This window comes from Vicugna pacos, chromosome 5 (assembly GCF_048564905.1).
Source record: "Vicugna pacos chromosome 5, VicPac4, whole genome shotgun sequence".
Lineage (NCBI taxonomy): Eukaryota > Metazoa > Chordata > Mammalia > Artiodactyla > Camelidae > Vicugna > Vicugna pacos.
In genome coordinates, this window is record NC_132991.1 from 849,614 (window position 1) to 866,372 (window position 16,759).

Consider the following 16,759-nt stretch of genomic DNA (forward strand, 5'->3'; position numbering starts at 1 on the left):
AATACAATGTATTCTTTTAAATTTTTGTTTTGGAAAAGATAGTTACTTCCTATTATTTACATTATTTATATCAACATGTAATGGGCTTATTTTGGTTATTTTTAAATAAAGTAATAAACGCACATTTTTAAATGTTTTTTATAAAAAATTAAATAGGGTAAATATTGGCAGATCTAGCCCACAAAATCTCTTTGGAGTTCTTTAAACATCTTTAGACTAAGTAGGCCTGAGACAAACAGAAACTACTGCTATTCAGAAGTGAACATATATCATAAATTCAGTATAGACTAATTTTACCTATATATTGTTGGGCAAAATAGCAAGTATATAAAGAAAAGTAGCATAATTCCATTGCATAAAATTCTTAATTCTCACACTTACATTAAGAATAAAAAATGAGAAAATAACATACAGGCAATTCAAACAAAAATTTTAAAAAATAGCCATCTTCGTTAGTTTTAAAAAAATTGTATCCCATGAATGTGCTCTTTCTTATTTTTAATTTGTCTTCTCTGGTTTATAAAGTGTCAGTTGTAAATCATCTTTTATATAATCGAGCTTGAAATTATATGCAATATATTATTAGAAAAATAAGTAATAAATTATCGGAAAAAATATCAGACAGATATTTGTTATGTAAATATATGCATTATTAACCAAAAAGTAATTTGAATCTATTAATTTTAATATCACTTGCTGAATTTTGGCATCTGATACAACAGAACCACTTCTCATTTATAGACACTTCAGCTTCAAGATTTCATATTTAGATCACATCTCTTTCTTTAATATTAAATTGGTCTAAGTATTTCCCACTCTATATATTTTAAACTTTCAGGAAAATAATTTATTTGACAAAAATGTCTTCTAAATACTGCTAAAATCAACAGCATAAAATATGCACCAACACTTACGCTCGTAATTTATTTCCCAAAGTTTGAATTGATCAATATTTTCATGTAGATGATATATACGATAGATATGATAAACAGTAATTGCACATACACATATACATAAATAAATGTATATTTACATAAACTTATGTAATTGTTTTTGATGTGTGATATGTTCTAACCAACATGTCATAAATTAATTTACACTACACACACACATGCGCGCACACACACACTTATACAGAGCTTGGGGATTTGATAAAATGACTTTTAATACTCTTTCAACTTTATTAGGTAAAATGTCGATAACTCTTAACAGTTAATCCGATTTATGTTTTTAGGTTAACAGGATTCCATCTGCCACCGCCAGTGACAAGTACCAAATCTGTGTTTTCACTGCATTTGACCAGTGATTTTGCAGTTAGTGCTCATGGATTTAAAGTATATTACGAAGGTAAGTAATGGTAATATAAAAGGACCACTGACCAGTTTTTAATGCAAAACCAAATTCTCCAGGGTAAAAATAGAAGAAAAGTTGCCCAGAAGGAAGATACAGTGCATCCTGTTACGTCAAATCTTGTACCAAAATTCACCTTCTGAATCATCATCAATGTATAATAAAATACTAGACTTGGCAGGCTTTAATGTCTCATTGCAGTGCACCTAGACAGAGGAAACCCTTTCCCTTAAATCTTCTTAGATGATATCATGACATCACTATAGATAAGGTTAGATCTTAATTAAAGGGAACAAAATGTGAGAGTGAAAGGAAACAAGGCCTGATTCGAGATTCAGGCATTACAAACTCCACCCTATTCTCTTCTGTTCTTTGCCCCTCTGCCTTAAAGTAAACTGGTAATTTGGGTTCTCTACAAGTTAGAATCAAGAGAAGAGTCCATTAAGAGAGAGAGTTGACATTTTCCATTTTAAGCGAGTCTTTCTAGTCTCACAGATCCATAATTTCTTAACCACAAAGAGGCAAATAAAGAAGTACTTAAAACTGAAAGGTTTTTATCTGAAAGTTTGGTACAAACTCATTTGGCATCAAAAATCTGACCTAAGCTGATTTGACTAGAGGCCATTTATAATCTTTGCAATTATTTCTCCTGCATAGCATGGGTACTCATGTTTCACCATACAAATGTTGTTTGATAATGGGGTGATACCCTAGGCTCTGCTGATGGTATCAAAAATCTGCACATTTTTCCCTCATTAAAATGTGAAAAAATTCTAAAGGCGAAAGCAACTTGTTCCCAACAGTTTCAGATTGAGGTCATGTAGCTGTAATTTCTTTTCGATGTGACTTCACAATAAAATTTCACTTAGTTTAGGAAGGGGCCCCTTCTACATCCATAGGAATAGAATAACAGAATTCAACTCACCTTCCCAGGACCATATTACCAGAATGTATCACATGAGATCCAATATCGTCATAAGAGACACACACATACAGCAGCAGCAGTAGTTACTTTTTAAAGCACATAATAATTCAAAATATGATGTTTAAAGAGCATATAATATAACAATCATGTATGAAATAGAATTGCTTAAATATAAAGGTTAACAGTTTGCATGTGGGGAAAGTTTTAAACTAAACATTTCATACAAGTGCTTTTTCCCTAGTGGGGAAAAATACCCTCGAGCAAACAATTGAGTAAACGTATTTTTTTTCTTTTATATCCTAAATAATGCCATATTGCAGCAGTTGCAAACACTATTTTTACCTAATAGACTTCTGAACTATTTTTCTTGCCTAGCATGGGAGGATGCATTCCAAGACTTATTTTTCTCCATTGTGACTGTAATAATCATTATTTTTTGAAGGTCCTTTCACAATAGTTATTTTTATCTTGGCAACTTAATTCATAGTTTAAAACACTACAGGCACAAAGGTTTAATTTTAAGTGTAATTTTGGCAATATTGAAGGAGTTAGTAATATAATAATTTTGTTAAATGCTCCGTAACAGAAAACCTGTACTCTGTTCATCAAGTATAAAGATATTTTAGATTAGTTTATTCTTTTGGCAAATACTACATATACTGAAAATGTAGTAACTTGGAAGATGTATTATAATGTCACATTTTCTGGTTTGACTGTCAAGTTTCATGAAATATACTCAAAAATATTCCCATAGCTTTCCATTGTTTCTACATATACATCAAATTTGTCTATTTTTCTGCTTCAGTGAAAATGGATTCATGTATCTTCACGATGTTTAAATGTATGGTTGAGAGGTCCTGACTTAAAATATGAAGTACTAGGCATCTAGGTGGTATTGACAGATTGGTTATGATGCTATTGGACACCTTCAGGTATTGATTTGTGATAAGTATCCTCTACCATGTGTATTAGTTTTCTATTGTTACCATAGCAAACCACCAAAAATTTAGCAGCTTAAAACAACAAAAATATATTCTCAGTTCTGAAGCTGTAAAGTCCTGATGATCTCTGTTAGTTTCTTGACTCAGAGTTTCACAAGGCTGAAATAAAAATGTCAGCTGGTTAGACTCTTATCAGAAGGTTCTGGAAAGAATCTATTGCCCACAGCTTCTAGAAGTCTCTCCCTTGTATGTAAGCCCTGCAGCTCCAAGTCAGCAACTGGTGCATTGAATCCTTCTCATACTTGAAATCTGACTTCCCCTTCTTAAAATATCTCTCTACCACCTTCTTTTCCCACACATCTCTGACTTTAGAGAAAATTCTCAGCTTCTAAGTGCCTATGTCATTAGATTAGCCTTAGTTATCCAGGTAGACCCAATCTTCCTTTGTCAAAGTCCTTAAACATAATTATATCTGCAAAATCATTTTTGCAATTTAGTATGATATATTCACAGGTTCCAAAGATATTGGTGTGGAGGGGTGGGATAGGCTTCATTTATTCTAACACACCATATGCAATACTATATAACATTTTACAGGGGAAGGAGCTACAAGCATTTATTTATTTAACAACAGCCAATGACACTGTCAAGGCCATCTGGTGTATTGTGAAGTCCAGAAAACTTAGCTTGAAATTTCAAAGCCTGTCCTGTAAATTTATACCTGCATTTTTTTTATCTTTGTAGGATGATACTACAGTGTCTAAGTCTCATTTTCATTTCATCTCCCTCTGTATAATCATTTACTAATTATTTTCTTTGTCGCACAAGGAAGTTTCCTGAGTCTTTGTCCTTATGTACTAATATTTGTGAGATCTCTCTTTATTAGAGATATTGTGCATTTATCTGTGCTTCTCAAACTGTGAATGATGAACCATATGCATCAGAATCACCTGGAGAATTTGTTAAAATGTAGAATTCTTGGCCCCAATTACATATCCTGAATCAGACTGTGGAGTGAAGCCCTAGAACATGTATTGCAATTCCAGTTGCAAATCCAGTGTAGAATAATTGATAAATGTAAGTCAGTCTGTGATCATCACAGAATTTCCCTGTTGTTACAAACTTCTATTGCCCTACTGCTGCTTACTTACTTTAAAACTATGGAGAGTGATGTTCCTGTTTCAAAAATCTGATTACGTTGAAGAACTCCTATTTATTGGAAACACTTTTAAATTTCTTGAATTCAAAGCTGTGAGGTGTTAAACATTTGTGGAAAATTTTCCCCCATTAATATCTAGCTGTATGTATCTTTATTTTTCCTCATTGTTGTGTGCCATACACTTGAATTTCTTGTCACTATTTTCCAAAGTTTGTTTCATAGAACTTTGGTTGTATATGTTTGTCAAGTTTAATAAAAATGAATGAGTAGAATATCGTTCTGTGAAGCAATATGTTTAGGAAACACTAATGCATACTAAATTGAATAGTCCTATAACTGTTTTTCAAAATTTGATGAGGCGAAAACTGGTGGATCTGGGTTCTACAGAGCACACGGTAGGAAGTCTCTTGTCTTTCTAGATCTGCCAAACAGAATTCAAAATTTGTTTCTCTACTAAAAGTTATTTTGTATAATGGACTCCTTTTACATTTTACTTTCAAATATGCATAATCATTCTTTATAGGTGAAAGATTATACAGCTATAGCATGGAACATCTTATCATCTTAGGATTATTTATTGTGGAAACAAAGTAACATAATCCAAGCATATAGTGGGTTGTATACATATTATATGTACTCATTAAATATTATATGTATGAATTGGCTACTTTAATAACCAGAAACATCTCAATGAAAATTTCAGCATATTACCAGTGATCTAATTCATTGATCAGAAACAGACATAAAATAAAAACATAGTCTAGGAAACCACTTCAAACACAAGATAGCTATTACGCCATGATGACTGTTAACGTGCATGACTAAGTAATTAAGAAATTATAGGGATGAAATTCTCAGCTTTGGCAAACTTGCTGTTAAATTATTTTCACATTTTAATTCAGAAATGTAAACATTTAGCCAATAACACTATTACTACTAGGTAATATTTATAGAGTGATTTCTTTGTGCCAATAATAGTTCTAAACATTTTATATGGATTTTCTCTCTAGAAAATCATATAAAAAACTGTAATGAACAGTAATTCAGAAAAGCACTAACCTTAATGTAAAAATATGTTTAAATGCCCTAGATATAAACTGTATACATTTTAGAGACTTATTTTATATCTAACTATAAACTATAATTTCATTCTACTTAAATATATATGACGTAACATTTAGTACACAAGAGTACTACACAAAAAGAATTGCTGATAATGCTGTGTAGTAAAACAATATGAAACATAAAGGCTGAAATATTTTTCCATACATTATATATTCTGTGTTCTTTTTAAACACTTGACATACAAAAGAATATTTATACTATTTACTATTCTATTTTAGCTATCTGTCACAGATGTTTAGTAAAAGTTTTTACTTGAGAATATCAAATGATTTTAGTGATTTTGAATTTTAGGTGTTATTTTTCAATTCCTAAGCTTTAAAAATTTGAACTGCAGCACCATAAAATTTAATGGAGAGATTACAATTTAGAATGAAGTCAATTATGCTTCCAGCAAGACAGCTAAATTGTAGCAAGAAAAATTTATGTAATATAATTATATATATTAAATAGTTTGCTAGCAATGAAAGTAGGTTAGGTTCATAAAAACAAGTTAACGGATCTTCACCTTAAATATTTTTAAGAATAAATGAGAGATATCATTCTTTTAAAACATAATACAAGGAGATGTGATATATGCAAAGACTTTTTAATCTCTGATCAAATTCAAATATTTTGTCTTTAGGGTTCCATAAAGTCTGGCTTAGGTACTGAAATATCTTAATAGTTTTGTATTGAAATATCTTAATCCTTAAGTAACCTTCTAGCTAAGTCCTGAGTGCCTTCTCTTCCTTTTATTTTTTTTATTGACGTATAGTTGATTTACAATGTTATACTAGTCTCAGGTTATACAACATAGTGATTCAATAATACATTCTACCTTTTAATATTTTTCTGCTCACAATAGGCTATGAGAAGCTTGAGGGTGTAGAACCTATTTTACTTGTTTTATAAATTGCCTCCTATTGCAACATATTGTTGGCATGTTGCCAGCACTTAAATGCTTGTTAAATTCAATTGATACATAGGATTATCTAATAATTTGATCAGTAATGAGGAAGATTTAATACATCTCCCGCTTTCAAAGAATTAAAACTCCAGTGAATATGTTAAAAGGCAGATGTGGACTATGTTTCAGCACAGTATTTACATAAAATGAATAAAGTTTAGAACAAAAAATGGCCTTGCATTTGAGAAAAGACAAAATCATACTTAAAATTATTTTTACTTTTTATGGATATTTTTCTTTCTTAAAAATACTTACCCTTTAAGCAAAAGTTTCTTTATGAAACATTTTAAAAATACAAAATACTCATATGGCATAAGAAAAATCAATAATAAAAAACTATTAAAGCCAGTGACATATGACCTACTTTTTTGTTTCATATGGAAAAGATGGGGTGGCATTCAAGATTACATTTCATTCTCCAGAAGTAAAATTATTAAACTTAGTATGTTATCTCATTTCACATTAAAGTTTCTTCTTTTATAAGTGTTGTTTAATGTGTCATATCTGTCAATTGCTATACTTTATCATTTTGATATGAGTGTTAAAATGATGTTTGAGACAGTGGTTGGTTTAAGATTTTAAGTATATGTTAAATATCTTTTGTGTTTCGTACAGTTAAACACCATCCATTGTGATAAGTTGTTATAAATGATAGTATACAACTAGTGGTTTAAAAGAAAAGTTTACTATGAGCTTGGTTAAGGAATTAACGTGTGGGTTTATCTTGATTTCCCTCTTACCAAAATGCAGTAAATTAGCAAAATATAATTCTATGTTTATTATTCGATTATAAGTATGAGAGCATATCACAGAAAATTACATTTGAATAGATTTCTTCTTTATAAAAATAATTATACTCTTTAACAGAGCACCATTTACTATAATAAAAAATAAATATATATATATTAATACATATTAAAAAATAAAATGTGCAAATCAAATATTTCAGTGAGACTAATAAAGGACCATAGTATCAATCAACCTTGTTGTTTATCTATTCTGTATATACAAGTTTGTATTTTCTAATTCTGAACTCCTAATTTATCCCTCCCTCCATTTCCTTTTTGGTAAACATAAATTTGTTTTCTGTCTGTGAGTCTGCTTCTGTTTTGTAAATAAGTTCATTTGTGTCATTTTTTTAGACTCCACATATAAGTGATATTCTGTCATTTTTTTAGACTCCCAATATAAGTGATATTATATGGTATTCGTTTTTCTCTGTCTAAATTACTTCACTTAGTGTGATAATCTGTAGGTCCATCCATATTGCTGCACATGGCATTGCTTCATTCATTTTTATGGCTGAGTAGTATTCCACTGTGTGTGTGTGTGTGTGTGTGTGTGTGTGTGTATGTATATATATACATGCCACAATTTTCCACATACTATGTAAGACAACACAGTTAACAAAAATGTATTAAACATATCAATAAAATTATACTTTTCCAATATAGTGGGATATATCATCTTGTCTAGAATATTCTTTAGGTTTTGTATACTCTTTTAATTTTATTTTTTAAAAGTGAACCTGTAATGCTAATGGATGTGAGAAGCTCCTGTCAAAACCTTAATTAATGGGGTGCCAAGATGAGAAAAGAAGATGCAAAAAGCATGTTTTTCATTTGGTCATAGGTTGGGTGCATATAACCTTAGTACTTTCAAAGTCATAACTGGCTAAAATAGATGGCAAATAGAAGATGAAATATCAAAAGAAATGCAAGAAGCAATATTAATGAATAATACTCTTTGATCAACATGTTGATGCTTCTTCATGTAATACAATATGAATTGATCTCAAGGCATTGGTTGTTGGACCCTGAGTATTATTCAGATAACTAAATGCCATTAGTTATTGCTCTTTTACCTATTACATTAAATGATATTTCAAACTATGTACTTAAAATAATTGAATATTTCTAAATAATCTTCTTCACATTCATTTGCATTTCTAATACTTATTTTGGTTATCTGCCATCTTTGAGAGCACTTATCAATACTTTTGGTCCTTACACCATGCTTTGAATTGAAAATTTTATTTCTCTTTTTACACACAGATCTCTGATAGCATACTCTTTTGGTCTTAATTGGCAAGGACTAGTCATCACTTGCTATGCTTCATACAACCTTTCATTGTGCTTTTGCATGTAAAACATATCACCGTATTTATTTCTCATAAAGATATTTAAAGGGATTTTTTTTCTACAAAATTGTTGTTCCCATTTGTATTGATTTTACATCGTTCCATAATAAATTACCACCATTTTGTGGACTAATACAACACAAATTATAACCTCATAGTTTATAGGTAAGAAGTCTGGCCTGGATCAGTTAGGTCCTTAGTTCAGATCTCACAAGGCTATAGTCAAGATATTGGCTAGTACTGTGACTACACCTAAGGCCAGGGTCCTATTTCAAGTTTACTGGGTGCTGCTAGGACTTATTTCCTTGCAGCAGTATGACGGAGGTCCTTTTTTCTTATCAGCTATTGACCAGGGATTTTTCTTGATTTTTATAGGCTGCGTGTGGTTCCTTAACATTTTCGCACACACACATCCTCAAAGGCAATTCACAACCTGGTTTTCTTCCAGCTTAGCTGGAGTATAGCTCTCTGACTCTCTTCACTTGGCTAGGGAGGAGTCCTAAATAGCACAACATAATCACAGGAGCAACTGCCCCATCACCATTGCCATAACATAACCTCAGGAAAGGTGCAACTATCCCATCATACCCATGGGTTCATGAGGAAGAGGCAGAAATCTTAGAGCCCATCTTAGAATTCTGCCTAGCATGTCATATTGAGTGACTCTTTCAGGTGATAGTTCAAAACAGTATAGAAAATACATGAAGAGAAAGAAAAGGTTAGAAGATGCATTTGTAATTAATCAATCAAACTGGACCCATTCTTATCTAAAAAGAGATACAGTATTTTTTATATATTCTCTCCTTACTCTAGAAACTTGATTTCAGCTTAGTAAATAGCACATTTTTATATTCTATTGGATAAATTACATGCAATTTAATTATAATCTTATAGTGTGCTTCAGATTTTTATTTTTCAAGATGATCACATTTTAATCTGAATTTATTTTTCTTTTTAGTAAGAAATATAGGGTAATAGAGTTTTTTTACAAGACCTAGTATTTAAGGCTATCACTCAGATGCTGTGAGACTCTATTCTTCATAATGTAAAATGAGTAATATAACACTGAATCTACCAGGTTCTTTGAAGATCAAGGGAGTTAATGATGTCAAAAAAGTGTACAACCTGGTATTGAAGCAAAATCCAATAAATGTTAGCTAGTATCTTTGCTGTTCTATCATATATATTCAATAGTATATATTGGTAATAATGATATATATTCATATATATTACAGTGTTTAGTCATGCCTTATAAACCCTGAATTTCCATTTTCTCAAAAGGAGCAATATATCCAGTTGTTTGTTTTGTCTTTCTCAAAGTATTGTTCAGGTAAGAAAATTACCCCAGTGTCATTTGGGCTAAATAAGTTATGCAGTGCTGCCCTTAGGTAGTCCCTGGAATCACAGTACTGCCAATGGGGTGATCAGCTTGAACCAACAGTAGAAAAGACTCTTTTCCTACATGCACACACATGTGCAGTCCTCTTTCAGTGAAAAAGCTCAAAACCTTGGCAGAAGCTACAAGTAATCCTCTCAAGCACTGTAGCTCTGAGCTACCAGGTCAGTGCCGGAGACAGAACCGCAACATGATGAGGCAGTCATGACAATCAACTGGAAAAGAGGGTACAATGGAAGGAAGCCAAGTCTGGAACCAAAATTAATTGAATAATACTTCTGACACAGATACAGCCCGTTAAGTAAGTGCATACACAAAAATTCATAAGAACTTTATGGATAATTATAAGGGCCCCGAAGCAAAGAACCACCACCTTCATACAGACATTGTGGCTAGGAGAGGTGATATCTAGAACTGAAAGCAACAATATGTGCCAAAGTGCAACAGTGTTCTTCCAGTCATTTTGATTAAGTATAGTTATTTTCTATTATTGACAAAGAAATAACAGAAACTACTTATCCATTTGTAAAAATCTTACAGTTCTATGTATCTATGTATTATTAAGGACTGTGAAAGTTCCGAGATTTTTGCCCTACTTGAAAGTTAACAAGTTAGCCTGCCATGGCTTCATAGATGTTGGCAGAAGACACAAAACTACTGAGTCAGGGACAAAGGGCTTTATTAATACAGCAACATAAATAGAGTACCAGCAACCATTCGGGTTCCTCAGTTCTCAAGGGACAATGAGAAGAGGGCCAGGTGATGCCCACATACACTGTGTGTTGTGTATGGAAGAGGAAGTCTTGAGCTTAGGGAAACAGGATCTTTTATAACAGATAACAAGTAAACAGGCCCTTTGCTCTGGAGGAAGATAATATTGCCATGCTGTTGCTGAACAGAGAGTCACTATCTCTGCTTACAAGAGGTGGAAAACATGAGAGACACATGGAAAATTGTTTCCCCAACACATGTGTATAGTGTTCTAATACCACAGAATTTGGATTCAATAAATCTTAGACAATTTTTAGTCACTTAAAAAAATTCCAAATGAAAGGTATCTGTAAGTATTATTATACAAAGATCCTCACATGCATAGATGTTAATCTAAAATTTTCAAGAATTTTTATTGGTCATATTTAGTATTTTTTGAAGCATGTAATAAGCTACAACAGTCTATATAGACTTGGATAATTTTGTAAACATAATATGAAAATAATGAGCGCTCTCTCTTTCCTTCTTTTCCACCCTCTGTGTTTAAGGGGCATTTGTTGAACTCCCTTTCTATAGTGTGGGATACATCTACTCCATCATCATTTCATAAGAATTTCTCCATCTATATTTAATTGTACAGTCTCTCATTTTGCCCTTTGTGCTATTTTTTGTTTTATATGAGGGTAATACTAGTTCATATGATGCATTGATTATTTCCTAGCACAGTTATCACAACATAAATTCCAGATGGCTCTAATTAAATTTAAAAAATGAAAAAAAATGAATATGTATAGTCCATGAAAAACATAGTGAAATATTATCAGCTCATAGGAGAGGAAAGCTTTCAAACTACAAAAACCTAAAGGAAAATATGTCACTAAGGAAAAGACTGATAGATTAGACTAAATAAAATGTGAAAACAGCTGAATAATAAAAGTAATGAAAAAGCCATTTTTATAGTAAAAGGCAAAAGAAAATATGGATTTAAAATCTGAAATCTATAGGATATATATTATACTTACACTAATATACATAAAACACTATAGATACAAAATTAGAAAAAAATTTTTGCTTGTCATGAGAACTCTTAGAATTTACTCTTTACAAATTTTATATATAACATACATCTGTGCTAATTATATCAATACTGTTGTACATTACATTTATAGTAATATTTATCTCATACTGGAAGTTTGTACCTCTTGAAAACCTTAATCTAATTCCCCCTCCCCCATCTCCTGCCTCTGGTAACCACATGTCTAATCTCTTTTTCTATGAGTTTGTTGAAACAGTTCATGTCCTTGCTTAATGTTCTTTTATAAAGCTAAAAATACTGTGGTTTTACCAATAAGAAGGCCTGAAACACAATCTTGTCGATTTACTAATGCCTTCCAAAACAGCTACTAAGCACTTACCATGTTTTAGACATTATATTAGGTATTAGATAATCTTCAATGTGGCTCTCAGGATGCTTATGATTTGCTGGAGAAAAATAAATAAAAGCAACAAATTTCCTAAGTTTACAAAAGTGCATCCTTTTACACTGACACAAAATAATTTGGTCACACAAATATTATTGTTCTTATCTACAGATGAAGAAAAACAACATCACTGACTTGTTAGATAGCACTAAGCTGGAGCCGACTCCATTAGGAGAGCAAACTGCGCACTGTGAATCCTCTTTCCAACTCAGCATTCAGTGACTTCATGTTGATACTTTGAAATTGGTTGTGTTGGGAGTATTTACACTGTGGAAATGAGCAAATTTTTAAAAGTAGGCTCTTTTTGTTTTGTGTTTTCCAGAGAACTAATTGTTAAACATTTACCAGCCCAAGGCAGTAAACAGCAGACAGACTACTGGAACTATGGCCTCATTCTTTATATCCTGCACATCTTTGTCTTACATACGCTGGTGGAAAGTAGGGCTTTCCATGCTTCCCTGTTCATAAGAACCACCTTTGATCTTGTTTAACAGCTGATTTTTATTTGGAATGTCTGGGTGGGGCTCAGGATCCCAGATTTCTAACAGAATCTCATTGGTACCAAACCTGCCGTCCCGCACAGCACAAACCACATGATGCAAAATCATTCATGCTTTGTTTTAAAACTTTCAGTATCAGTTTGGTCATCGTGTAATTCCAAAATACCATCAATCAGCCATATTTTACTGGCTTCAAATAGAGATGGGATTTGTTGCAGCTAAACTATTCTACTTTTCCTTCTGTAACATGGTCAAAATTGATGTCCATAACTTTTCATTGTTAGAAATAAAAATCAGCTGAATAGAGTGTTCTCTGCATTCCATCTTGTTAGTTCCACGTGTTATTATTAGGAAGCAATGTCATTTTACAAAGTACAGAGTTCCTCTATATTTTTAACTGTTGATTTCTGAAAATAATGAGTTCTAAAATTTTCTAGTGAGCAGATTGTAAGAGGATGGAACCTATTATGCCATCTTCAATTACAGCAATGCCATTAACTAATTTTGCAGTTGTCACAAGCTCTTGATCTGGGTAAACAATGAGTAACATTGATACTGACCATGAAATCCTTTATATGTAAATTATCACAAATCCAAATTTTGTTACAATCATTTTTAGGGTACATCTTAAGTGTCTTATAGTCTCTAAGAAAACAAACAACTTGGATTTGCATTATATTCTCTATGAACCGCCTCAGGGGCATGGATGTATTTTAAATATATAATACTTAGCAGCAAACACATTATAAAATCATTTAATGCTTTCCTAATCTAAAGTTCAAGTTTCTACTTCTTGTAAACTGACTATACTTCAATTAAAAAATATAAAAAAACAAACAAAAGACAAATAAAGTTTTTACTTTTGCTTCTAGTTTCTTTCTGCAATGGCTTCTCCTGAAACCTTGTCCCTGGATTCATTAGTAACATGTAGGGCACTCAGGTTACACACTTCTCCTCATTTGGATAATTGCATTTTTTGATATATTTATTTACTGTAATAAATACTCATTTTAGATAAAGAATCAGAAGCCTGGCTTGTCCCACATAAGTTGTCACCCTCGAGGAGAGTTCATGCACATAAATACTCCCTGATAGATCCTCCACCAGCTTTGATGTCCCCAGGGTGAACCACAGCTGCCCTCCACCTCTCCACGAGATCCTCCTAAACAAGCAGGCAGAAAGAAGAGCACCTCCACGTGGTCAAAATAACAACAGGCACTTAGTTCAGCAATCCTAAAGGGAAAAGATTCCTTTTTCCTCCCCGCATTTGAACCTTAATCACAGAGATGAATTCTCATTGGACATATTGGGCCAGTTTCCATTCAAGATCAATCATGACTGCCCAGAAGATGATTAGTTTGGCCTACATCACACTCCCAATCCTTAGGTCAAAAGTCGAGGATCATTTCCAAAAGAAGACAACATGGGAACACAGAACTATCACTGTCCACTATCGCCACTCACTACCTATGTGACCGTGAGCAGCATACATGGAACTCTCTATGCCCAGCTTCCTCATTTTCAAAATGAAGAATAATGCCTTCCTGTAGGATTGGTTTAGTGTTGAGGTGATGCATGTAAAAAGCCTAACACAGTGACTGACATTCAGTAAACGCTCAAGAAATATAGCTATTACTCAGTATTATTATTTCTTCATCTTGATGCCTTTTATGAAAACAAGCTCTTAGAAGATAGAGATCGAGTCCAATCAAATAATAACTGTAGTCTTTATAGTTTTGCCAGAATGGATAATTGTTGGAAGCCCTGGTTTGCTTCAGTTGAAAAGTAATGTTTTCAGTAGATGATGCAAGGATGATGACCTATGAAAATCTCTTACAGAAAGGAAGAGATGAGGTAGAGAGAGAAAAAAAGAGTTGAACAAAGATGAGCAAATGGACCATTGAGAGCAGGAGAAAAAAATACAGAATAGCTTGAGATGATTAAATATTGTCATGAGAGACATTTTAAAGTTAGATAGTGAGGTAGGGAAAAACAATTACACAAGTAGCAAAGCACCAAAGAAAAAATAACTTTAAAATTTTTTAAGGCAGAAAAATATGAAAAGAATATCAATTGTCCTTGGTTAATGAGAAAATTATAGCAATAAGATCTGTATCAGTAGCAGTGGAGGGGTGATAGAAAAAAAAGTTTGGCATAGAATTGATAAGAAAAAAAATCAATTGATTTTATCAACTGATCTGCCCAAATGTCCCCAGAAAACCCTATGGCAAGGGCCACTGATCTCTCAGATGTGTCACCCCAGGAGCAATGTGAACCTTGGTTTGGGAAATCTGACATGATGACTTTGGCCTATGCATTGGTTCAGTTTATATCTTAACTTACATTCTGGGCTTTTCTTTTAGTCTAGTATCTATATTATTGATCTGTGTTCTAGTTATGAGAACTAAATTCCTATTCTATTGGGAGTCAAGTAGAACACTTGTTTCCTTATGCCCCCACTTAACAGAATGTCTTCTCAATTCTCTACCTGTCTGCTTTGATTTTCTACTACTGGGGCTGCCATAATGCTGTAATAGCAATACAGGGAGATAGTGTCGAATTCAGGTACTGGCCTTTTTTAGTTTGGTCTCCCCACCACTCTGGAAATTCTTATATCTATCTGCAGTATTTCTCCATGTGATATTTATGGTTTTAAGAAAAGGAACTTAACATTTTAGTAAAAGATGAACTTTGAAAGGTAGTAATTTTCTGTCAGAGGCTTTCCCAAATTTTTGAGTTTGATGTAAAAGATGAAACTGGGGCTGCCGTAATCCAGAGAAGGTCATGGAGACCGGACAAAACTTGCAGAGATAAAAAATGTCTTTTTTTCCCCTTTGCTCCATTGAGTTTGAGTTAATGGTAGAACATTACATCTGTATATGAAATAGAGATATTTGCAAGTTTTCCGAATGCAGAAGATTGAAGAAAAGGAAGTGAAAAATTAAATTCTTCATAAAGTTAGAAAAAATTTAAGAGGCGAAAGCTGACATTTGTTTAGTATTCTTGGCCCAGAATTGCAACTTCATGTGCAAGTACACTTGAGGAGAAAGACACAGAGAAATAATTTATAATCTTTTGTGGCTAACTCTTTGTTATTGGTGATATATTACCATTGTCAGCAGTTCCATAAGGAATGACACTTAATGTGAAAACCAATGTTTCAGACATTCATTTATAGTTTATGGGTATTGATTCCATCAGGGAGAAACTGGAGATTATTGACTGGGACAAGCAGACATAGTCAGAGAAGGAAATATAACTGAGAGATAAGGGATTTGTAGAAATTAGAAAGAAGATTGCTGAGAAATCATGAATACTCTTTGGAAAGTTGATCAGATCTTTAAGGATTTGTTTTTGTCTTAGATATAATAGCAGCAGTATGAAAGAAGATAAAAAGAGTAAATTGTACTTTCTGGTATCTGTGAAAAATTTAACTATAATATTTGAGCATAATCTCAGTGCTGATTAGATACCAAATTTCTCTGAAGGAGTATTTGATCAGACCATGCCTGAATTATTTTATGTACAAATTTATGAAATTCATGAGAGTTCTGAGGAGAAAGTACAAAACTTATTTTTCAGGTTTTATATAAAGACATGAAAATTCTGTCAAATGAATCAGGGCAACCATCAGATTATACGGAAAGGAGATTACTGAAACTAATACATTTTTACCTCTTAATTTCCTGACAAGTCGCTAGCACAGGGGTCAAAAATTGATGTCATATAAGTTTACATAAATAAATCCTCCCAATACACCCTAGCAGTTTCCATTAGGGAAGTGTTTTGGATTCTATATCATTTAAATTATTTAAACTAGAATTTATATAATAGATTATTTTACATGGCTAAAAGATGGATGTCCCAAAGTAATTACAGAGTTAGGGAGATAGAGATTTCTCTTAATTGGAAACGTTACACATAAGAAGACATTTTTTTCTCCTAATGAGGAAGGTGATACTAACTTTATTAATATTTTTCTCCTGTGCTTTCTTTAAAAAAGAATAACTGAAAGTTAAGGAGAGAAAGCTATATACCCCATACCATTCTTCTTCTGACTTAAGAACTCTAACTGTGCGTTCAGT

At 32.5% G+C, this 16,759-nt stretch overlaps 1 protein-coding gene across 2 annotated transcripts in view; it reads right to left on the reverse strand.

The window, feature by feature from the left end:
- Positions 1–1,157: 1,157 nt before the first annotated feature.
- The window catches only part of LOC107035045 (ankyrin repeat domain-containing protein 26-like), a 139,397-nt gene continuing 123,795 nt past the window's right edge, over positions 1,158–16,759 (reverse strand). For both annotated transcript variants that reach the window (XR_012072435.1, XR_012072436.1), the window contains exons 36-38: positions 12,310–12,441; positions 12,109–12,175; positions 1,158–3,375 (exon numbers count right to left, since the gene is read on the reverse strand). The gene's annotated coding sequence lies outside the window, so the exon portion shown is untranslated. The remainder of the gene's footprint in view (positions 3,376–12,108; positions 12,176–12,309; positions 12,442–16,759) is intronic.